Below are 25,458 nucleotides of genomic sequence, written 5' to 3'. Positions count from 1 at the left end.
GCGAGGCTACGTGTGGTTTGTTTCATTGTGGCAGTGAAGTGTGTGCAGTGTGTTGTGCTGTAGAGGGTGTGTTTTGTTTAGAGTTTGAGAGGTGCAAGCAGAGGGATGAGTTTTTTTGTAGGGTTGGTTAGTGGTGATACTTTACAGTACCCCCTCCGTTTTGGCCACCTGTGGCACATATCCCTGTCAGTGTCGTGCCTTGTGGTGTGGTAGGGGTCTCCCTCCTATATTCTGTGCAGATTTGAGGTTTGTTGGCAGGGCTATTTAGTGGTGGTACCTCCTGCAACCCCCTCATCCCTGTGTTTAGACTGATGGATGTCTACACTGCTATTATGTCTTGGCATATGCTGGTGTGCAGCTACCATCGCCTCCCTCAGTGGTGGGGGGGACCTCTAACATATGCCCTTGAGCTCCCTGGTCCCCATGGTTTATCTGTTCAGTCGCCACGCTTTCCCCTACAATTCCAATGCTTCTGTCTGTGGTTCAACTTAAGACGTTCATATATCTCCTTAGTTTCCGGGAGGGCACTCGATGTGTACGGGTGCACCTGGTCTCTTTCCAATTCTGAGTTCTCTCTACTTCCATGTACTTTGGCGTTATGTGGCCTAGCCCCCGTCTTGCCATGTGTGTGTTCATTCCATGGGGTGTGGGTGTTGCTCATTCGTTTTCGGTTCTGATTTGAAGAACCAGGTTTTTATGTGTTTTCTCGATTTTTGATGGTCCTTCATGTTTCGTATTTCTCTCGGGGCAAAAGTTCTACATTTCTGCAGGTAGGCAAGAGTATGCTGATCCACCAAGTGTTTTCCTTGTTTATGATTTGGTTCCAGGCGGATGTCGTTGCTGGATCTGAGTGTTCTGGTCGGCTGGTAAGTGGTGATTTTCTTTTGAAAGAATTCTGCTCCTTGGCCGTGGATTGCTCAGTGAGTTATGCACGTTGTTTTGAATGTAATTCGTTTTTTGACTAGCAGCCAATGTGGCATCTTTTGCGCTAGAGTGATGTGGTCCCTTTGTGAGAGTTTGAGGAGAGGTCTGGTTGCTGCGTTCTGTATACATTACAGCTTATTCAGTAGATAATCTGGTATTCCGAGGTATAGGCTGCTGGCGTAGTCTGTCTTGGACATGATGGGGGAGATGATGGCCAGTATTTTGTGCGTGAAGGAGAGGAACTGTAGAATCTTTTTGATTGTTTGCAGGTGGAAGAAGCATTTCTTGATCATTGTGTTTACTTGTGGATCTAGGGTTAGCTTGTTGTCCATTAGGTTTCCAAGGTTTTTGACAATTTTGGATGGCGTTGACACTGTTCCTAGCTCTGCTAGCCATGTGAGGTATTGGTTGCTTCCTTGGTTTTTGGATATAATCATATGCCAAAAATGTATTTGTAATGTTGTTGAGGCCATAGACGGTATTATAGTCTGCTGCATCAGAGGGGTGGGAGTCAGACAAAGCCCACCCCCTCAGCCAGTCAGGCGTTCCCTCTGAGCACAAACCATTTTATACCGTCAAATTAACAAGTGGAGCTTTAATGGTTTACGACCTAAGGAGCAGAAAGCAAAACAAGTATCCTACAATGTCCTCCATGAATGGTGGTTTTTTGACTGTTAAGGATAAAGTATAGTCCAAATTAATAGCTTTTTTAACGCTGTCCGAAGTGCTTCTGGAAGTGGCTCTTCAGGTAATGACATCTCGGCACAGGAGGGCTGTGTAGGAGGGACAATGGCTCAGGTGGTGTCAGGATCACTTCAATCTGATGCTCGATCTGTGTTATTGTCCTCAGGTCCAATTTTAGATCCCCTAACCATCTTGGCTGTGGAGACCGGTGTACCCTTAACAATTTTAATGACTTTGTTTGTGTAGGGGGCCGTTTGGATGCATTACAGACATCAGTCTTGCTGGACCACATTGATCCGGAGGACTTGATTGATTGTCCTGTTAATGAGACCATAACTGACCCTGAACCTGCAGAAATGGTTGTAGCTTTGAGGGAGTCAAAGGTGGTGGGGTTGGGAGAACCTTGCTTTGCACCTACAGAACCTATTTGTATTCCATCATTTAATATGGTCCCTCTGAAGGAAAATCTTTACCCTATGTTACTCACCTTAGAGGAAACATTATTTCAAATGACCAAACAGTTTGATCACCACCGCTCCCTTGACCCCTTGGAATTCCTCAGGGCCCTCCACTGCACTCAAAAGTACCTTTTACTGTGCCTAGGATTACAGATAATGTTGTGGGGCCCCAGGGGGTATCCGGGCATAATCAGAAATACTTCAGCACATGCAGATGATTCATACCATCTGGTCTTGGAATGGATGTTTAAGTTAAACGGGCACTATCCGCTCAATAGACAATATGTGTTAGCCCTGTTGAATTGGCAACAATTCTGTCTTCAGACATAGCCTGTGTTGAATATTTCAACAGTGAAAGAGTGGATAGGGTAAAGGTGGCCTTTTTGTCTATGATGATTAGAGCTATTATTTTGACAGAATCACATCTTTTCAATCAGATGAGGTATGACATTAGTGGGAGCTACGATATTGTAGTACAAGCTGGACCATCGGGTATAGATCCCACAAGGTCTCGCCAAATCAATGATAACCTTTGTTAATTAATGTGAAAACCGGTATTGATAATGAGAAATTCCTTTCGGCTAATGAAGACATGACTACTTTAAATGTGAGATCGTTCTCTTCAATAAATTTAGTATTAATTAAGATTTTCAGGTATCCATAGGTGTTTAAAGTTCTGCAGCGCCTATGGGAGTAGAAGGGATTCCCTGGTCAGGTGATAGTGCCCCTTCTGTGCTTGTGCAAACCTGGAATCTTTGTTGCCAGCTGGTAGTTCGCCGATCCTCTCTGTCACCTGACCAGGGAATCCCCTCTACTTCCATAGCAACTAGAAAGCTTTAAACACCTATGGATACCTTAAAATACCTTCAAATCATATAGCATCATATTGTGGGGAGTGAGCACAGCCTTTTAGTTTTTAAATTAGCATTGGGTGTATCTGGCCTTGCGACAAAAACAATATACACTTGACGGTGGAAATTAAAGAACGTGACCATGCTGTTCTGTGGAGTCTGTCCCTTTCGAAACAGTTCAATTTTTCTGTGGAAGTGTAGCATCTTGATGGACGCTTCTCCAACATGTCCCACACTGATTATGCCCCTTTATTTAAAAATCTGCTACAGAATCTCTCCTCGTTTACTATCTTTAAAGGCGATGGTCTAAAAAAGACAAATCTTCATAAATTTGATAAAATGACACATTTAAAAGAAAAGGAATTAAGAAATTTGGTTAGGGTCCTTCACAAATATGGTCAAGCAAGCATTCCAATGATCAAAAAAGCTAAGCAGCAATACAGAAACTGGTCAAAGGCACATAGAATGCTGACAAATCAAAAGGACGCAGAAGTGATGCTAGACTTTATGCAGCACCAAAACGGATCCAAGTTCAGGTCACTGCTTAAAATACCACATTCTCAATTGCACCGGATCTCTCGGATAGTGTGGGAAAATCATTTAACTGCACTATACTTACCACCAAACGGTGTTGATCAGGTTCATGCTGATATACCGAGCTTTCCAGAGGATTCAGAGTGGTGGCATTGTTTGAATATTGATACGCATGTGGTTCAGTCCAAATATGAAATGTAAGCGCTGAAACGCTCCTGGCCCAGGTGGCCTATTGAATGCCACCTTAAAATCCTCACCGAAATTGTGGGCCAAAATTGTGCAGTCCACAGTGATAATAATGCAGAAGAAAGGTAATAGAGCAGATCCAAATAAGTATAGGCCCATATCACTGTTGGACTCCTCATATAAAATATTTGCAACAGTTATTTTGAAGACATTATAATCTTGGGTTACTTCGGCAAATATTATGGATGCTTTTCAATCAGGTTTTTAAAATAGGGTCAGTACCTCGGCAAACTGCTTGATGATTCATCTATTGGCTGAACATGCAAGGATGGCGAAGAGAGAACTTTATGTAGCATTTCTGATCATCACAAAGCCTTTGATTCTGTAAAGAGATCGACCCTATTGGAAAAACTGCCCAATTAGCGGTGTCCTGGTGCGTTATTAAATATGTTGATTGCCGTTTACATGAATACGGGATTGAGAGTTAGACTCGATTAGGAGGGCTCCTTTACAAATTGGACTGCTTCCTCTAGAGGACTGTGACAGGGATGTGTTTTAGCGCCATTTCTTTTTAGTATGTATACATAGGATCTTAAATTATTTTTTAATTAATGCTTGAGCGAACCCCCTGAAATTGGGTTCAGTCTTTATTTATTTTATTTATTTTATTTATTTTAATTTATAAAGCGCAGAACAGCCCTAGGGCATCGTGGCACTGTTACAGTACATTCACTTAGATACGGCTTAAAACAGATTCTTAGGACAGTATTTATCCTTTATTTGTTGTTTGCAGATGATATCGTTTTATTTCATTATACACCCTTTTATTTGCAATGTTCTTTGCCTGTGATCTACGAATATTGAGATAATTTAGACTTGCTGCTTAACTCAGAAAAATCAAAAACATTAGGAATAAATCCCATAAGAGGTATTAAAGGGAAATTGCGCTACAACTCTTTTCAGTGGTTATTGTTGGGCCAGAAACTAGAGAAGGTGGACATATTTATATATTTGGGGGTGGTAATAAGACCTAATCAGGGGCGCCAAGCATCATCTTTGGTCCCTAATTCAGCAATTTTGACTGCAGTCACCCAACTACGCCAATATTTATGGATATCAAGTTTGGCAGAATTTGTTTATCCCCAGCACTATTATATTACCTGCAGAAGATTACGCCCACATTCATCTATTCAGCTGAAACCTATTTGGTAGAGGGTGACTGGGCCAAAATTGAGGCCAGGATTTGGAAGCAGCTTTTGTCCCTCCCCCAAGGGGTCCTTTTGCCTGCGATCAGACATGTACTTGGACTTTTATCTCTACAGGCCCGTATAACCTGCAACCGCTTACAGCTGTATAGAGGTTTTTTGGTTCAGCCAGTTGTCTCTCTCCACACACCTTGTTTGTAGAGGGCGTGAAAGCACATTCTTGACAAGTATTGACACAGTGGGCTGAATGGTGCTGGATGACAATAAGAGAGGTAGGCTCATCAGAGGAAGAATTGTCTGCCCGACCTCTATATACTAAGCCATTTTCTTTTACTCTAATTGGGTGTTAAATAGAGGTTTGCTTTTTACATATAAGAACATACAATCAATCCCTCAAAACAATGTTGAAATATGATGTTAAGATTGAAATTCAATTTATTTCAAGGGACTGACTTGATTGGTGCAAGGCTGATTATTCCGAAAAACAAAACACTTTGCAGCCTCTCTAATGAGTCAGTAGAGACCTTGGAACATGTATTTACTAAAAGTGATAGATTGGTGCATATTCGTTGTCAAGTGTTTGATAAATTTGGACCTAAAGCAGATTAAATATTCTTGGTCTCTCTTTGGCATCGATTGCTATGTGAACCTACTACCTCATTGTGTATTGCTGCTATGAGATTTTTAAATTGCTTATTCATTGATGAAATGTGTTGTTTTAGATCAATTTGGTTTTTTAACCGTGCTGTTCTATGCTACTTGATGCTTGAAATTTTTTGATGGTTACATATGTGACTGTGTTTTTACAAATGTGAGTTTTGTTAATGGCTGTGTGAAAAGTTTATGCAAAGCTATATCACACAATAAATAAATATGGGCAATCGTCTTGCCTTTGCCTATTTCTGCACCACTGCCCTTTCTGTGCCCTTTGTTTCTGCAGTTCACCTAGTATATCCGCTGCCAATGCGCCCAATTCTGGTTTTATTAATTCTATTTGGTACCCCACAAGTAATGAAACTCCTCCTATTTTACTGTTCATGGGAACTCAGTATTGACTGTGTCCAATTGTTTTTGCAATCACCCTCAGTAAGGATTACTGCATCGTATGGCAAATCCTCACTTTTCTGTGCCTTGCCCAATGCCTGCACAATGATGAGGGGAGTGTGCGAAACCAAAGGGTGTCTCACCTACTATCCCTAGGGGATCTCTCACTCAGGTGGCCAGGGCACAACCATCACCTTTAGATCCAGACCGTGGGGGAGGACCAGTGCTGGAGGATCACCTGGGTGAGGGGTCTTTGGGCAGTGTGGGTGAGGCGAAAAATGGTGAGGTGCAGTATTCCCCCTTTCCCGTACCCCTAACCCATCCTGTTTTATCGGATTCTCCGAAGTCCCAACTTCCGACCCCCCTTTACACAAACACTGGGCCAAGGAAGAGGGCGACTGAGACTAAAGAGACTTACCTTATCGCATTGGACATGTCCCGCTAATTGGGTCAGGCAAAGTCAGGCGCTTGACTTTAAGTGCATACATATGATACCAATTAGCTCTCCTCATACGGATAAAAGGTGGAACATAGAGAGACACTCAGAGAAACACCAGCAAGGGCACAACTTCTGGGGTAAAGGCGAAGCTACTGGAGCAGAGCAACGGACCGAGGGATGAGCGGAAAGGGTGTAGAACCCCAGGAGTTCCCTGCATGAGGTTGTAGCCTCCAAACAGCTGTGAAAGACACATGGAGAAGGCCAAATGCCAAACAAGAAGGCTGCATTGTTGGGGAGGTGAGGCCAAGCCTTTAGTTCTAACATTGACTCGTGAATTGAAAAACTGTAAAGACAAGAACGAAACGCACACAGCCGCTGAGTTGGCAAGCAACATGAAAGACTGGTGTGTGTTAAGGAAAGATTGAAGTTGCAACATTATATCACACAATTGAAGGCTGCACGCGTGTGGATGAGACCTGAAGAAAGGTAGACCTGTAAATGAACTTTGAAGTAACGATAGCTGTGAAACCAGCTATATTGAGTAAGGGAGTGGTCCGGAGAAAGGAAGTAGCCCACTCAAAAGTCTCTATGAAAGGGGAAATGTGTGTAGCAATAAAGTGAATGAACTGTAAAAGCAAAGTGATCAAAATTAACCCTGAGGAAAGGGGAGAGGGAAAAGGTGAACATTGAACTTTGGTGTTTATGATATTGAACTACCCAGACCAAGAAGCACTGGTGCAAATGACACAAGAGTGTGAGCTGAAGGGAAAGTCCAAGTGGTCTAGCGGAGGTTGTTAGTAAAAGCCACGCACATTCGAAAGTCTTCGACATCAGGAAACAGTCCGTGCCTCACTGAGGGAGACCAGAAGTGTAATACGTTAAGGGACAGGAACCCCTAAAGGATGTGAATCAAGCTTGGTGAAAGGAACCCCTACAAAGTGTTTTGAAATGTTGCTTTGAAAGGTCTGAATCCGACTAAGGGAGACTGATGTGTACATTTGCTTTGAGAGGTCTGAGCCCCGACAGAGGGGGACCAGTGTGAACTTTTTGTTCAACTGTGTTTTGAAAGCTGGAAATGGAGACTTTAACATGGTAGGCCAGGTGGGCCTCCATCCACGTTTTGAACTGCCTTTGTGTTAAGAACCTGAGCCAGAGTATGTCATCCTGCCTTAGGGGATTTCCTTACTCTGTGCTGTCTATCGTGGTGAGGAGAGCAGACATTTATGCTTTATATTTCAACACTGATTTTCCTTGGCATACATATTCTCCTTTGCACACTTTTTGGACAAAATATAGGGCAAGCATTAGCTTTTGTTAGTATAGGCCATTTTAATTTGACTGACTTCACTAGGACTGTTTTATTTATTATTTGAGTGTAGAGACAACTTGCATCCTAGTTATAGGGCAAAGTAGGAGTTTTTCCAAATGCAGAAACTTTAATAAAGGTTTTGTAAATTGTACCTTTTGTGTCACTGTCATAAACGTGATACCATGCCTCCCTTACAGGAGAAGTCAAATAGTTTTGTTTACATTACCCATGTCCTCCAGGGCACAGCTGTGCCCAGATCCCCAATTCCCCAGTAGCCACATTTATGGTGCCAAATATCATGTCCTTGGGAATGTGGCAGAATCATGACTGTCTCGCTGTAAGCATAATTATCATAATTGTCCAGTATGTGAATCTTGCTGCAGTGTTTTTACCTTCCATTTATAAAAATGTATAAACATTTTGTTTCTACCACTACTCATTGCTATATTCAGCGTTTTGGCAAAATCACTTTATTGTTAATGTTAAAGGTTTTATGCAACGCACAGGTGCTTCTTGCCTGGTCTCTCGGCGCTCTGGCGGTTCTGGGCAAAAATAAGAAGGGGAGAGGGTACTGTTAGTGGGAGGAGTGGGAAATGAGCAAGGGAGCCGTGATGTGCTGTTGGCAGCTTCAGTTCGGATGGACCGTTCACTAAGCCTGGTGCGAGATTCGGAGGCGGCCGTCATGTGGTGTTGTGCAAGGTTATGTGTGCAATGTCTTGTTGTCGCTGTGTTGTGAAGTGTGTACAGTTTGCTGTGCTGAGGAGTTCTGGTTGTCTTTAGTGCAGTATGTGAGAGGTGTATGCAAAGGGTTGAGTGTTATCATTAGTTCACCCAGCTGCGAGTGATGGCTAAACAACACAGTTTGCCCAGAGATAACAAATGACTGACTAACGTGTTCACCTACATGTGGCAAATGTCCAACTAACGCAGCTCATCTGGGTGTGACAAATGGCTGACTGACCCAGTTTGCCTGCATGTGGTGAATGGCTAACTAACACAGTTCACCAACAGGTGACAAATGGCTGATATTTGCATTTCTGTCTAGATGTGATGCAAGCCAGTATGCACAATTCTGTGTAGATATGATGCAAGCTAATATTCCCATTTCTGTCTAGTTGTGACGCAGCCTAAGCTTTACAGGTTCAAATAGATGATTCTATGTCAGAAAGAGGGTGGAAATTGATGTGACAATGATTTGCATGTGCCATAATTAATTTGACACTGTTTCATGCAGGAATCACACCACCAAACAAATACCAATTAGGGCTGGGATTACCAACCCCAAGACATTAAAACACATCCAGACTGTTAGAAGGAGCCACTGCTTTACCCACCATCATCATAACGCAATTTGTAACATTGCTTTTGAAGAAGGGCCAAGCCAAGACTATGAAATACGCACAAGCACAGATTCTCCATCATCGAGCCAAAAAAAACAGACTTTGACATTGGTCCTTAAATCCTATGTAGAAAAGTGACATTCCATTATCATAAATTATAAAATGCTATCATTGATAGTCTTCAGAGATAAACTAACACAAACCTGCATATTTAATGTTGGGTCCAACTCACAGTCGAGGGAATTAATCAACAAGATATCTCTAAATCGCCTTAGGTGATTTTTGGACATCTAGTTATATAAAGCTTTGAGATAGACACCCACAGGTAATGCTACTCAGAGTCTCATTGGCATAACATACAAATGGAAAAAGATGGCATAAAGAACAGAGCTCTGGTTAAGTCTCTCGGGCATGCGAAACACAGACCAGGAATCAATAATTGTTCTTTGTTGGTGAGCAATTGGTGGACCAACTCGGCACCCTACCCAGAAAGCCAATACGGGACCCTACATTTGTTATATATGTCATGTGCAATTTTTAAACCGCAAGCTACTCCCACAAAGAACGAGAAATACTACACTAGAAAAATACAAATGAGTTCAACAACACTGACAAAAATAAAGTTTTGTCCAAACAAAGATATAATAAGTCTTAAATGGTAACTAGAAGCAATAGAAAACCTGACCAAATATTTCTAGATATAGCCTAGCAGTACAATTATGTGCCTTTTTACCAAAGGAGCAGTGACCTATTGTACTAGCCTGCCAAGAAAGGCGCCAAGGGAATGGATTGGAGGTTTTCCACTGCACAGCTTAAACAATGCTGTAGATACTCAACAAAATATGGTAGCAGGTAATATGTAGCCTAGACTTGTTTGAAATCAGCGTTTCATTGATGTCGTTATTAGAGGAACGATGAACGCATAAAGTGAAGAAAAATTCAATGAATGGAAAGGAATCATATGGCACAGCTCTCCACCAGCAAACCGTGGCAAAGGGGGCCTCGGGATTTAGAGGTTACACTAAGACATTCACTTTAAATTCAGCAACAAGTATTTGAGGATCTGTCCAAATCAGTGGCCAAACGAGAATGCAGTGTAGAGCATATCTACTGACACAGTTGTTGTTTTTAGGCCAGAACCCCAATATTGCTAACCATAGCTTCTGGTTTCAGGAGATTGAATAGGGAAGCATCAGTCTGAACCTTTTTTAGAATGATTAAGTAAAGGATGCAACAAGATAAAAGCTGGAATCCGATGTACATCCTAAACACTGCTGCTGGCAGGATTCAGAAGACAAGACAGCAAACTACGCAGACGCAAGAAGTCTGTTGCAGAGCGGAAGTAATTGACGCAAACAAAGGACAAAGCCGCCATGTGTCCCTCTATCGGGTAATTCCATTAAAGAATCGAAAGACCCCGGAGCAAGGGAAAGATCCTTAATGCACAGACATCATGTGAAAGTGGGGTTATTTTAGAGGAACAGACATTTCTTTAAAAATGTCACAGTAAGTGGAGACTAAACTTGTGTAAATTCATACATGACCGACAGAGAGAAGTAGGACATTTAGCGTGTATACTTAGATTCTCGGACAGCATTTCGGGAAGAAACATACACTTTTAGAACTGCAAACGAACACATAAAGACACATCTAATATTCATATGAACGGATATTCAAGTGAAGTTGAATGTAATTCAGGAAAACATGTACAGTGGGTGAGTGGGAAAGGGAATGGCTCTATGGCAAAACAATTCATAATGGTGTTTTGCTTCCAGGCTTGTGCATATAGAAGAAACAAAATCACATCACTACTGACTACACTTGTGAAAAATGATGCACACAATAGTGTTGCCATAGCTTCTAATCTTCACACATCTTGCGTGGAACTGGTGCCTCACCCTTCCCCCGACAACTTCATAGATTGGAAAGAAAATTACATTGTGGGGAATCTCACTTATGGATAAAAGAACAATACATTAAAGTGTTACCCCAGTGTACCCCTTAATATTTGTATGTTTTATTTTGTAACCCACCACATGTAAGTACAACTGGATTTAAGGCCACTTGCAGTCAGAAGGTCTGTAGCACGGTCACAGCATAACCTCCCAACTTACTTCAATAACAAAAAGTCAAAATTGGCTCGCCACCGGATATGACCTTTGTTGCCCCCTCTGTGAGACTGGGGAAATGTTGCAAGGTGTGATGGGAAAGATAGCTGGGATAAAAACAATCACTGCACCAAACGGGTGCCAAGTCTACGAGGAGTGCTTGGCTGATTAAATCGAGAGGCTGCTTAAAGTCTCAGAGGAATGCTTGCCGCACAAGCCAAGGGGATAAGGAAAGTCTTGTCAAGTCTCTTCGTAATCGCCCTTAACACATGTATTTCACTCCCAGGAAGGAACCTCAGAGTCTTAGGGTGCTTTGGCCACACTTCAGCCCCAATGATCCCCACCGGGTCCGCACTTAGAAACCTCTGGCTATGAAGCGTGTTATAAATAACCTATTACAATTACAATTACAATTACAACTTCTGGACTACTTAGTCATAGGTATAAGGAAGATGTTCTCAATGTCTACCCTGTGCCCGCCCCATTTACTTTTGCTAGCGCCTTCTCGACCCCAATCCTGTTAATGTATTAATTAGGGATTCATGACCATGGGAAGCGCTCAACAATGGGAGTTCTCCAGCCATCACTATGCATTATGTACACAGTTTATTGGCGAATAACTTTTCATTTTCATTCATGCAAATGCGAAAATGCAAATGGATATGGATGAATAAAGACAGATTGTATGACGCATATATATGTTATTAGTAACCCGGTGAGAGACAATCTGAATGCAACAAGCATTCTGATTGGCTCTCGCCAGGTCCCTACCCGGCCGGGAATCCCTCCGTCGGGATTCCACGGCCTTTGTCCCCGGCGGGGGGCGTGGCAACCCCTCAGCCAAGGAGGAGGCTTGAAGCGGGGCCATCCCCGCTCCGAGCCTCCCCGCGGCTGAGAGGCTGCCTTCGCCCCCCGCCGGGGACTCGGGTAAGTCTTTTTTTTTTTTAAATTCCCTTCCCTCCTTTCTACCCGCCCCCCAACTTACCTTCTTGGTCCGGTGTCCCCGGCGGGGGAAGACGAGGAAAGCCTCCAGCCGTGTGGAGACTCGGAGCGGGGCCATCCCCGCTCTGCACCTTCACACGGCTGGGGGCTTCCCTCGTCCCCCGCCGGGGACGCAGGTACATTTTTTTTTCCCTCTTTCCCCGTCCCACTCCCGCCCTCCCAACCCCACTTACCTTCATTTTGATCCTTTTTCGGGAGCGGACGCGCTGGGAACACTTGTGTTCCCAGCGCGTCCGCTCCCGATGGCCGCCATGGAAAGGGAAAACAGACTCCGTTTTCCCTTTCCATGGCGGCGGCCATTTTCTTTTTTTTTTCTTCAGAAACGCCACAGCGCCCGAAACGCCATAGCGTTTCGGGACAAAAAAAAAGCTTTTAGTGCCCCGGTCACGCAATTTTTGCGAGGCGGGGTACTAATAGCAATAGAACCCTCTTGTCGGGGGCATTACCGACTCGGTCCTTACCTATGGGCCCCGGGGCATTACCTGAGTCGGTAATGCCCCCGACGCTCAGGTTCTATTGCTTAAATATAAAATAACAGCATATGTTGTGCTGGGGACAATCAGTGCTATGCCCTCTACACTTTACACATTGTCCCACTCAGGGACCCAAGGTCACTGCATAATATTAAGGTACTAGTGTACAGGCCTGTGTACACGGGCTAAAGTGCAGGTTTTCATTAACACAGTAGGACTGCTATAGATCCTAAGCCTATAGCTCCCTCTAGCAGTGACAACAGGAGTAGCTATGCAAATTGGCCCACTGCATATGGTAAGACAACTGCTCCATCTGGCATAGCATTCAGTGCGTTTGGGTAGCCTCTACTGCGCATGACGGCATTGGACAAACATACATCTGACCTTTTATATTATGAAGATTAGCTACTGGGAAAAATGTTCCTCTGCATGCAAAATACTTGCAGAGATCTTCCATTATGTTATAGAATTGCTTACGTGCTCGTATGCCTCAGGGAAAGGGGCCATAGAGGAACCAGATGAATGAAAGGAGAGATGTTGTGAGGTCTTCGCTGAAAGGCGAGTAGCTGGCTATTGATCGGAGTTGGAACGGGTGATGCTTTCATTCTGTGGGAGTTGAGAAGGAGAAGGCTCTGCCACTCATCTGTGAAAAAAAGATCCTTAAAGAGAAGCTGATGTGTGGAGCAGAGAGAGTGGGAACGCACATATTTAAAATAACTTTAAATGAGAAAGGAGGAAAATGGCATGGAAGCAATGAGTCATAGGTACACATACTGCAATGTTAGAGTGAGTGTTGCAAACAATGAAACGAGCGCATTATGTACTTAGTAATTAAAGCACACAACTCTTTTATCATGAACATATTTGTCAAATATAAAGATCTGTAATCATTCCTATATTTTCAAACTGCGCCTTGATTTTATGCAAAGAATGCAGGAACCCTCATTGCTGCTATTTATTCCTTTCTCCTGTCTCCTAGGGTTTTTTTAAGAGTACCATAGGACATTATGTATGTGGTAAGAATTGTGTAATGTTCCTATTATGACTATGATTTATAGTGGAAGTTATCATTTGACATAGAGACAGTTCATAGTGAAAGTACAATTAAATATTTTGTTCAGTCTTCTTTTCCCAAGAAAACACAGAATCGTGTTTCTCAAAATGCCCTTCCATCTTGCAAAGGGCCACACTCAGGTGATCTTTTTCTTCTGTGAACACCAAGACAATGTGAAATGTGGCGTCCTGACCACTGGTTAGTTGGTGGTGCTGTTGAACCTGCGCCCTTGTTATAGTATGAAATAAACTCTAATAATGAACACATTCAATTTTAGATCCAGCATGCCAATCCACTAGCACCTTATAAGGTCTATCAGAGCCCAGGCATTGTCTGCATATTCTAACCCCACCCCATCCCCTTCCCCAATTCACCCTCAGTGTGCTGGCCACATTCCTGCAGGACCCTTGTGATACCATCTCAGAGGATATGATATGATATGATATGATAGGATATGATAGTTTATTTATATAGCGCCTATACACAATGTGTTTCAAAGCGCTTCAAGGCAAGGAAGGGAACAAGGGAAAATACAACGACATTCGTACAGGCCATGAACAGTAAGGATGTGAAATTAACTATCGTACTCGTCCTGACGACATTTTAGATAGTGCAAGAGCTAAGACATAGATAAGGAAGGGAGGGGGAGAGTGGGAAGGAAATGGAAACAGACAGGCGACGACCGTACTAGGCCTGACGACATTTCTGGTGGAGCCAGAGGAAAACAAAAGGTGAGGGAGAGGGGTGCAGAAAGAGAGGGGAGGAACAAAACAAGTGACTATCGTACCAGGCCTGACAACGTTTCAGATAGTGCTGGAGGAAGGGGGGGCAACAGTAAGCGGATAGGGGAGCGACAGACAAGGTTGCTATCATAGTAGGTCCAGGGACAATTCTGATAGAGTAAGTGCATAGAACAAAGTAAGGGGAGGAGGGGAGGAGATAGGAAAAGGGAGAGGGGAGGGAGGAGAGAACAGAGAGTAAGCAGTCAAAAAGAGTGGAGAAGCAAGAGAGGAGAGCGAATACAATTGCAGAAGTCAGTAGTAACACATAATGTTGCAAGCCAGGATACAAGATGAAGATGGGAACAGCGTGATTCAGGACCACCATGAGTACAAGATGCAAAGGAAGTCCAGCATGAGAGTTGAGAAAGGGTGACGCACCGTGAATCAATTAAGTCCATAACAGTAAAATCCAGCATTGGCTAGAAGACAGTGATGGTGAAACCAGAATGCATCAGGGCAGACTCCTGTGTGCAGGAACGGGGGTGTGTACAAGGGAACGCCTCTGTTCATTCTGCTCCCAATCTACTTTTAACCAATAAAGATCACCACATCCAGCCCTTTAAAACATCTGTGGTTTTATTTTAGTCACACTGCCATGATCAGCTGCTCGCTGATCCTAGCAAATATACACCTAACTGCGTGACTTTCATCCAGAGAGAAAGAAAGACATAGAGTGGCAGAGAGAGAGAAAGGGAAAGCCTAGAGAAAAACAGAGAGAGTGAGAAAGAGGTGGAGCGCTCTAGATCAGCATATGATATGGCAGGTACAAGTATTCTATAAAGTAATTAAAACAATTTTAGATCATGCATTGATATATATATATATATATATATATATATATATATATATATATATATATATATATATATATATATACGTATATATGACAAAACACACACTATTCCTTGATTGTAGCACTACAAAAAATCTCAGAAGGTGTGTACACAAAAGTACCCCAGCACACAAGACCTCACTGCCTTTTTGATCAAATCAAACAATCTTTATTTTAGCATTTTAGTGCAACACACATCATTGCAAGCAATCGCAAATGTTGCTCTTACCAACATGACAAAGTTTAAAAAGTCACTCACCTTGCAGGGTGGACCAGCGCTATTTCTTTCTGTCTCTCTCTCTCTTTTCGTTTCCTCTCTCCCACTCTCCGACTCCCATTCTTGGATTCAATTTGTCTGCCTTTTCTCCGTATTTGAATGCCCCTCGTTTTTCTTCCTCTGTCTCTTCCTGAATCTCTTTGTGTCTCTCCTTTCTTCTGTTTGTCCTAAATGATCTCTTTCTTAATCTATCTCGTTCTCCTCCTTCCTTCCACTCACTCTGTGTGGCTTTCCCTCCCTCCAGAATCCCTTATTTATTGTTTTCCAGTATCCCTTATTTATTGTTTTCTTTCTCTCTCTTTCCCTTTCATGTCCTCTCTCACCCTTCCGCTCTCTCTTGCTCCCTCACTCTCTAACCCAGGTTCACGCTCTCCATAAATGTCTCTCATGCACACCCATAAACCATCGGTTTACCTACAGATTAATTGCAGATTGCGTTATCATTGTACTGCTCATCATGAACACATTATCATTATCAATTAATGTGAGAAAAGAGTACTATTGCCCACTCAGCCAGACGATGCCTTGAAACCTACATTCATGTTACATCTCTGATTCAGACCAGTTGTACCAAATTGGTCTGCTCATTTCATCTCCCTTCTGATCCGCGTCCTCTGTCATTTAGCTGCAGGGTGGATGTGTTCAGATTGAACTATTAATCTGTTTCAAAATGCCATAACATTTCCAAGGAGAACTTCCTATTTTTTTCCAGATATTAAATGTCTGCTTAAAGTTCATTCCCTCCTGCTGTAGCTAATTGAACTGAGGTTTGGTTTGTCTTTACGACATGGAAATGGCGCGAGTTTCATAATAATAACAATAATGATAACTTTGCCGATTTTAAGGCTGGCCGTTAATAATTACGGTAATGTGCTGAAATTCGGCGGCAGTCAGGCAGCATAAACACGCCATTTGTATTTGCTGCGATGTGTGGTGTGGTGACTGGCCATCTTCCAAGGCGCCCTCATAATCCGAACCTTTTCCATGAGTTATGTAGCCATTTTCCTATAGAAAATAATAGCGAAAGGCCCGAGCATTAAACATAATGTGCTGATGAACACCTGATCAATCCTTTAGCTCATTTTATAATGCCTGCAGCGCATGTTTTTAAAATGATGTTTTGTCTTTTGGATTTTATGACCTATTTCCTTCCTTGGTATACATGTATGTACCGAAGTTGTGAAGCGAACACATAACATGTATACCCGGAATACTTATCATTAGTACCCAGCGAGGGTCAATGAGCTTGTAAAACGCAATCTCATTGGCCCTCGCCCGGGCCTTACATGCCCCAGAAGGCTTGGAGCTCTGCGCAGTCCAGAGTTCTTCCTGTGACAGGCTGCCATGGGAAGGGAGAAGGGACTACGTATAGTCCCTTCTCCCTGTTCCATGACGGACATTTTTTTGTTTACTATTTTTTTCAATGTACTTCAATGGCTGCAATGGAAAGGGAAAAGGGACTACAAGTAGTCCCTTCTTCCCTTCCATGGCAGCCATTTTCATTGTTTACTATGGCTGCCATGGAAAGAGAAAATGGACTACGTTTTCTGTCCGCGGTGGGCATTTATGAAAACTTTTTCTTTTCCTGCTGCGAAACGCAGTGTCTGGCAGCCGGGAAAAAAAACATAAGTACCCGGGTCTGACCACATAAGGTAATTCCCCCATGGCCTTCGTTAACTATGGACCCCGGGGGCATTACCTTATGCGGTAATGGCATGCAGTCTCGGGGCATATTGCCAAAGTAATCTTCTTTACACCTGGCTTTCCTCTTCACAGTCCCACCTCCAACATGGGTTTGCGCCTTTCAGACAGGCATCTACCAAGACATAACACTTGTCATAGGACCCAACGTAAGTACCGTTTTGTGGACCAAGTGCTCCCACACATTGTTGTGTGTAACAAAGCAGCCCACCATAAGGTTGAAGTCTGCCAGCAATAGTGGCGCTGCGTCCTCACCCTTTATGGAGGAACCAACCCAGTGGAAACACTGAGTGCTAAATAACCTGCTTTTTGCAGATGAGTGAGCGCTCCTGGGCTGCCTTGAACTATCGAAGGGAAACATGGATCCCCCTTGACACTTATGTTCCACAGCCGCCCATAGTCAATGAGCCAGGCAAGGCTGCTAGCATTTTGTTTCCCCAGCCTTCCATAGCCCATTCGGAATTCTAGCTGGGGAACTGCATATTTGTATATGTGAGGATGTGCTCCTGAGCCTCCCCGCACATACAAACTGAGCGGGGTGCTTCGTCATCAGCCCCCTGGCTCCTGCGTGCATTTGCAGAAACAAAAGAAGCTCTTGCTATGCTATAATATTTAAAGTCTAGAACCTGGGGATTTGCTTTTTCTAGAACCCTGACTCAGTATTGGAATTATGATTAAAGTTCTAACCTATTACAGGCGTGTGATACTTACTATCGCTGCCCCTCGAAACCAGTCGGATTTGCTAGAGCCTGTGGCTGTTCAGCTGGCAGAGGTACTCTAATTGTATCTCAGTCTTATTGCCTGTTTATGTGGCACTATCCTTGTACCCAGTTTTCTCCAGACTGGACTTTGATCTATACACACTCCATGTTTAAACTAATGTCCTCTTGTGTGCTTTGCACCTTGAGCATTGTGCGTCTATTTGTCTGCATGCTGGGACAGGATCAGGGTCAGGATCATGAAAATGTCAAAAGGGAGAAGGGACCTCTCTCAGCCTGGGATAGGCAGCCTACCAGGGCACTGCCAGAGCCAGTCATACCCCATAGATAGATGGGCACAGGAATTACAATGTCTTAAGCTTTAGTTTCGAGGACGATGAGATAGCAGTGCTCTCGATAAATGCTGCTAATTGGAATACAGTGGTTGATACTGTAGTGCAGGATTGGAAAGTGACGGCTACAGTGCAGGATTGGAAAGTGACGGTGGTCCACTACTTGCTAGTTTGCACTTACTAGGGTTTCCATCTCCGTCAGCCGAAAAATCCATTACTTGAAATAGCTAGCAGTTTGAGGTGCCTCGTCTGGCCTGTTTTATTGACTAGTGGTTGCCCACCATAGATGCTGAGAAAAAGTATAGCACAGTTCAGTAAAGGTTTTGAAGGCAACATAATCCATTCTAATGCATTTTCAGAATATAAAGTATATATACAGAATATCAAGCCTGAGTCATTTGCCTGGAGCACACTGATAAAACGATTGGTACAACATGACGTGGTCCTTTGTTTTGACCAAATGTGTATGATTGCTACGAAAGCCCGTGCAGCAAAAGTAAAGGCTGTTGCAAATAACTCCACAGAGGTTTTGAAAGAAGTTGTAAAGAAATGCAAACCCTTAGTCCAAGAAGTTGCAATATGCTGAAAAGGAGTAGCATGAGCTGCAGAGCCAGATTACAAATAATGATATCAAGGACTTCTGGAAATGTCTTATTATTGGGACAAGTCAGAAACATAATTTGATAACCTGAACTTGAAACATCATTAAGGATATTTGGTTGAACCATTTTGCTCACTTATGTTCATGGGTGGAGCATCAGGCCTCAGGGTTAGGAGAACAGTGATATGGCCACAGGAGTTGCAATCTCACCAGCTTTAGTTGCGAGGAAGTCGAGATAGCATTGCTCTCTCAAAAGCTATCCAAAGCACCTGGGTTGGACGGCATTCTAGTGGATTTGAATAGTTATGACATAATGATTTTTCCCCCTATTATACTCAAAGTTATACTAACAATTTTGGGTTCTGCTACCATAGAGAAATGTCTCTGGTGTAGGTTGATCATAGTTCCAGTATTCAAGAAGAAATCTAGTGAGAAGCGTGCCAACTATCGGCCCATATCCCTTTTTGATTCCACAGGGAACATGTTTGGAAAGCTCCAATTAACAACAGCTGTAGAAAAGATAGCAGAGAAACAACTTGCTTGCCAGATGTTTAGGTAGGGGCATGAAAGGTTAAACGATCCTTTTGGCTTTACATGTTCTATTTGAAGTATGCTGCATTGAAAAAACGCTTGTTGTAGCACGCCTTTATCGTCCTGTGAGCAGCCTTTGAGTCTATCCACAAGAAGAAATAATGATGAACATTAAACGAAAGCAGACTCTCCAATGATGCAAGAAAGCATCCAATCAACAAAATCACAGTAAATAGTAAAGTAAAAGAAATGTCCAATTTACTTTCTATAGACATAAGACTTTAAAGGACAGACACACTATTAAGAGCACTAACAACCCACCTCTAAAAGGACATACACAACAAATGCAAACTTTGTGACAAAGAGGAACTCTGGATACTGAATAGGAGGGGTCTTCAGGTAAACAGTCTTGCAGAAAGTCAACACATCCTAAATATGTCTCTAAGGTAATTCATAGTCCTAGCAAACTAAAGTGATGGTAGATAACTTATTTTATTTGAAAAGACACAAAGGAATATGTAAACCAAGGATTCATAGCATTTTTATGTCAGTATTACTTACTCATTACACTTGAAGCATGACATAATTTTCAGTGTTGACATCACCAAAATAGATAAAAATTAAAATAGGATTTATATGTAAATCAAAAAAGAAAGATAAGCACTAATCATTGCATACTTCATGTATTTACATGAGAATCATGGCTTGTGAATCTTGATTAATTGTCTACAGTTAAGTACACAATGATCAGTGCACATTTTTCTTTTTGATGTACATACCAATCCTATTTTGATTTCTAATCTATTTTGGTGCTTTCAATACTGAAAATTATATCATACATCAAGTATAAAGAGGAAGTAGGGAACCTTGGTTTCCTTATTTCTTTGTATCTTTTCAAGTAAAGCAATGTATCTATCAGTGCATTGGTTTGCTAATTATTTACATTTTGATCATCATAACTAGTGCAATGCAATAAGCTCCCCAATAGCTGCAGTGATGGGTCAGAAATGCAAGGCAGACAAATAGATAGAGGTATATCACAAGGAGCCATGTGAGTGAGAAAAAAGCCGCACTTTCCCTAACTTAATGAGGGTTTCCCTTCCTATTAAACTAAGAATAAAGGAAAATATTCCAAAAAGATGTCTGTCCCTCACACCTATGCACATAACAAAACATACAGGGATTAAATGGTGGTTCAAATTAAACAATATAATATTTATTTGCAAACACAATTTTATAACCAAAGTTCCTTGTAACTTGGGTCAGTTCCCCCTTGCCCAGGATTAAAGCAGAACTCTTGATTAAAGCCTGAGACACGAAAGTTCTTTTCAATATTCAAAAATCTGCTTCAAAATGCAATATAAAGTTCTCCTCACTCCAAAATATTTCTACTTGGCACTTGAAAGAAATGCAACAAAAATGTTCTCTTCCAATGTGACTGCTCAAAGTTTTCTGCTTCACCAAAACCAAAAGAATGTTATCTTCCAACTCTTTGATTGTTCAATATCTTTCTCTTCATACACAATAAGCATTTGTCAGGATGACTTTTTATCACAGTTAAAATCATCACATTCTAGTGGTTTTGCCGCTTTCCACCACAACCTTAAACCACAATACAGTACTTCAATGTCTTCTTCCTGGTCCACTAACCTGCCAGGACTAACCACTAAACAGCCCTTATACTGGTCTACTCGCCTGCCGGGATAACACTCCTACTACTACTACCAGTACTCAGTGGTGAAGTTTACTTCAAACTTCATAAAGGTCTTCAACCTTCAACAACATTGAGATTTATAATTTCTTTCAAAAGGACATTATACCCATTGGTGTCCTTTGTTCCTCTGACTTGTTTGCCATATACAATGCAGGATAACTTCCTCTACCCCGTGATAATGATTACAAGGAGGGCTTCTTTCCTGCCAACTTTGGATTTCTTTTGCTTCACCAATTATCTGCTGATAATGTCTCTGATTTACTTTTCTTTCCCTTATATGTATTATTGCCTCTGTTTGGATTTTGCAATGCTGGTTCTCCTTTTCAAGTATTGTGTAGTATCCTAGTTTAACATCTACTATGTGTGTCTATGTGAGTGAGCAGTGGAGCTTGGAATGTTGGTGCGGGGCCTGGAATGGGGTGAGTGTAAGGGTTCCAGGAAAGGATGGTTGGGGACTGGCAGGGAGAGAGCCAAGGAAAGCAGAGGCACATCACCTTATCTGCTGTCTTACTTTCCCACTGTAACTGAAACAATAAATAAGACTTTACCTTTTGATAATCTTGGCTCTAGTGTGGTTTTTGAGTTTCCTGCCTGTGTCCTAGCCACACCAAGATACATCGTATTGCCCCCTGTTTACTTTGGCAATTGTAGTTGCAATTATTTATAGGTCTTGTCTCCTTCTTTTGACACAGGCATTATTGATTCCCTTGATCAAGTATTGACCCTCTTTACTTTGGCAATGGTGAATATAGTCTTTTATTTTCCCACTTCTCTTAATGTAAGAAATATTCCAAAAAGACTTTAATTCATTATTTCGGTATTCAAAGTGTATATTTACAGACAGTGGTCTTTCACGAAGGGACCCGGGGGTCACCTCGCATAGGCAAACTCACAATTCTTCTTCGGCACTTCCTTCCGACACATTGTTGATTCAGCTTCTGCTTCCTGTGACAGTATTTAAATGCTTGACTGCTCCGGTTACACATGCAGTGCTTGTGCTTTCTTTGCTGGGAGTCTGCATCACTCCCCAAGCACTCCGGTGCTCGCCAGCCACCAGAGAACCACACAAAACTCAGAGAGCTCCTCTCTCCCACGGGACAGTCAGCCTCCATACCGCTTCCCACTGCACAATCTCTGCACCTTAAGGCCACACCTTCTACAACTCTCTCAGGACCGTGACGCTCTGCAAATGCAGCAGTGGTCCCGGCATCCCCTCTCTACTTCTGCTGCTCACAAAGCTGATGAGTTCTCTTGGCCTGCTCCTGGGAGGCCTTAAGTAGTTACAAGTGCTGCTCAGATGATGGTCATTAGAGCCATTAGACAGCACATTAGAGTTCTGCACCTCTGAGCTCCTCTTCCTCATCCCAGTACTTGAAGCATTGTGGGACTTGGAGTCCCTAATGTCCTTGTTCCTGATTTCACTACATACTTGAGCAATTGTAAAATAGTGGGATCACTAGGGGAGTTAGTTAAAGGGTTTTCCCAATTTCCCTGGCATGCCCCCCCATGTGATCCTCCCTCAGAACACTAGGGTTCAGGGTCAGGAAGTGTCTGCCTTTCCCTGGCCACATGAGAAGGGTTCCTAGACAGGTTTTTGGGATGATCAGCCCTGATTCATCACACTGCGCAGATAGTTCTGATAATTTAGAATCACTAGCTCAGATTTATTTGGAGCACCTGTGCTGTGCTTTAGTGAATATATGCCTCTAAGGTATATAATGGGGTCTTACATTTCACTATGACCCGCAAAACAAGATCAGGGGGACAAAACCCCTTTTATATACTTCAATGTCTTCTTGCAGGAGCTCAACAGTATCCAGCCTGTTCCTGGGAGCTGTACGGTGCAGAGCAATGGGTTCAAGTCGGTTGAGCTTGTTCAACGTGAATCAGCAATGTGAAAGAATTCGACTATCGGCAATGGCTTGAGGCTCGGAGAAGCTTGGGACAAGCAGCAATGTTCGATGCCAAAGAGTTTGAAGGTTCAAATGGGTCTCAATGTGTGAACGCTTCAATTTACCTTTAGCGACGAGTTGGCTCGACTTAGTTCAACAACATGATACAGTTTGACCAGCACTTCAACTTAAGTATAATTATAATTATAATCACTACAAAAAAAACTTTGTTAAAGGGACGTTATGGTTAAGTTGCCCTATTAAAAACCTATGCCATTCAGTACAAAAACTTTGTTAAAAGGACGTTATGATTACAAGTAAAATCTAAAAACCCCTTAAATTCGGCAGTTATGGTAGGCTAAGCACCCATTTTTCCTATCCGCACTCTCCACTGCTATCACTACCACCCCGGACATTAAGGATGCCATCACACATGTCATTAATGCCATCACTGCCGCCATCACATCTTTACCCCCTTTGTGTTAGGTCAGCTAAGCAACCATAACTCGCGCCACCACCGTGCACTGCTAAGACTAACACCCAGGATATCAAAGATGACATGACAAATGTCATTGATGACATCACTGATGACATCACATGTGAAAATAATGCTAATGAAAAATACCAACCTACAAGGGCTGTGTTTATTATGTTGGTAGCAAGATGTGAGGGGTGTTTATGTAATGGTAAACATGCAATAACTAGCTAACAATGTAAAACTTTGTATACACTTGTGGTAGTAGAAACAATACATATGAAGACCCATAATGCATAGAAATTAGATGCACATACAGGGAAACTAAATGAAGGAAGAGAGAAAAAGCATCAACAGAAAATGTTAATGGCATTAAAGTTTATATTCCTGTATGCAAATTAATTCTGTATTGGAGGGCTCCTATTGCCCCATGCATGTGTACCATGAGCTCAGAGCAAACCCTAAGGCATATACTTTAAGAACATATGACAAGGTTAACATTTTCATGTACAGCACCTTTTGAATTTTTATATTGTGATTGTCAGTGAAGAAAACCACCTGACCTTGATTTTTCAGTGACACAAAATAAGTAATCCAGACATGTGATGTCATCAGTGATGTCATCAATGACATTTGTCATGTCATCTTTGATATCCTGGGTGTTAGTCTTAGCAGTGCACGGTAGTGGCGCGAGTTATGGTTGCTTAGCTGACATAAAACAAAGGGGGTAAAGATGTGATGGCGGCAGTGAGGGCATCAATGACATGTGTGATGGCATCTTTCATGTCCGGTTTGGTAGTGGTAGCAGTGGAAAGTGCTGATGGGAAAAATGGGTGCTTAGCCTACCATAACTGCCGAATTTCAGGGGTTTTTAGATTTTACTTGTAATCATACCGTCCTTTTAACAAAGTTTTTGTGCTGAATGGCACAGGTTTTTAATAGGGCAACTTAACCATAAGGTCCCTTTAACAAAGTTTTTTTTGTAGTGAATTTTGGACATTTTTAGTAGGGCAACGTAACCATAATGTCCCTTTGACAAACGTTTTTTCAATGACTTGCATAGTTTTGCAGTACTCTAAGTGATTGATAAGATAAGTTGACCAACATTTTTGTTGAACATTTAGAAGGATTCCAATAGTAACACATAAGCATACTGTAAAGGAACATTTGACATCACTGGCCATCTTCCTACGAATTGCAAAGTAGCATATGCTGTTGCACAGCATGGCCACATGGTGCAGAACTCCTACACAATAAGATGTGTGAGCCGTTGATAGTGCGGAAGGACATTGTATGTTGTTCTACGAACTTGTAACTACAACACTTTCCGTGCAGAACTCAACAGGGCAGGTTTGCACCACAATAGAAGCAAGAGTGCATACCAAGGTCTTTGAATCAGTAAACCCCATTACACCCTTAACAAATGGTGGATGAATACCATTACCAATAGAGATTTTACGGCACTAACCCATGGGACCAAAAAAAAGGATTTTTTTATCTTCAATCGGAACGCCTCCGGCGTTCCAGTTTGAAGAAAACAAATCCTTTTACAAGATGGCCACCATGGAAAGGGAAGGCGGGCGTTCCACAGAAACTCTTTTTGTGCTTACAATTACAGCTGCCAGAAATTAGAAAAGGAAAACGTGTGACCGTAGTGGTCAAAGAACATTTGTATTTGTTCTAAAATGTGTGGTTATCAGCAACACCTTTAACAGAAAGGCAGTGCCTGGTGGACAGGGCGACTTCAATGCAATGTTTTGTCCCAACCGGTAAAAGGCAGAATTTACCTCCCCGACATTGTGGTCAGTAACCATAGCTACAGCCTACCCTTCAAAGACGAAAGGGGTACCGTTGATTTGTTACGTGCATGACGACACTTGTGAAGTATTAAAACACTACCACATGTAAAACACAAATGTGTTTGTTCGTGCGCAATGACCTTTACATAATTGTGTGAAACATACAGTAAATATGTTTGGCAAAAATGTGCG

This window comes from Ambystoma mexicanum, chromosome 1q (genome assembly GCF_040938575.1).
Source record: "Ambystoma mexicanum isolate Mex_15411 chromosome 1q, UKY_AmexF1_1, whole genome shotgun sequence".
NCBI classification, from domain to species: domain Eukaryota; kingdom Metazoa; phylum Chordata; class Amphibia; order Caudata; family Ambystomatidae; genus Ambystoma; species Ambystoma mexicanum.
Note: the sequence above shows the minus strand (reverse complement) of the source record.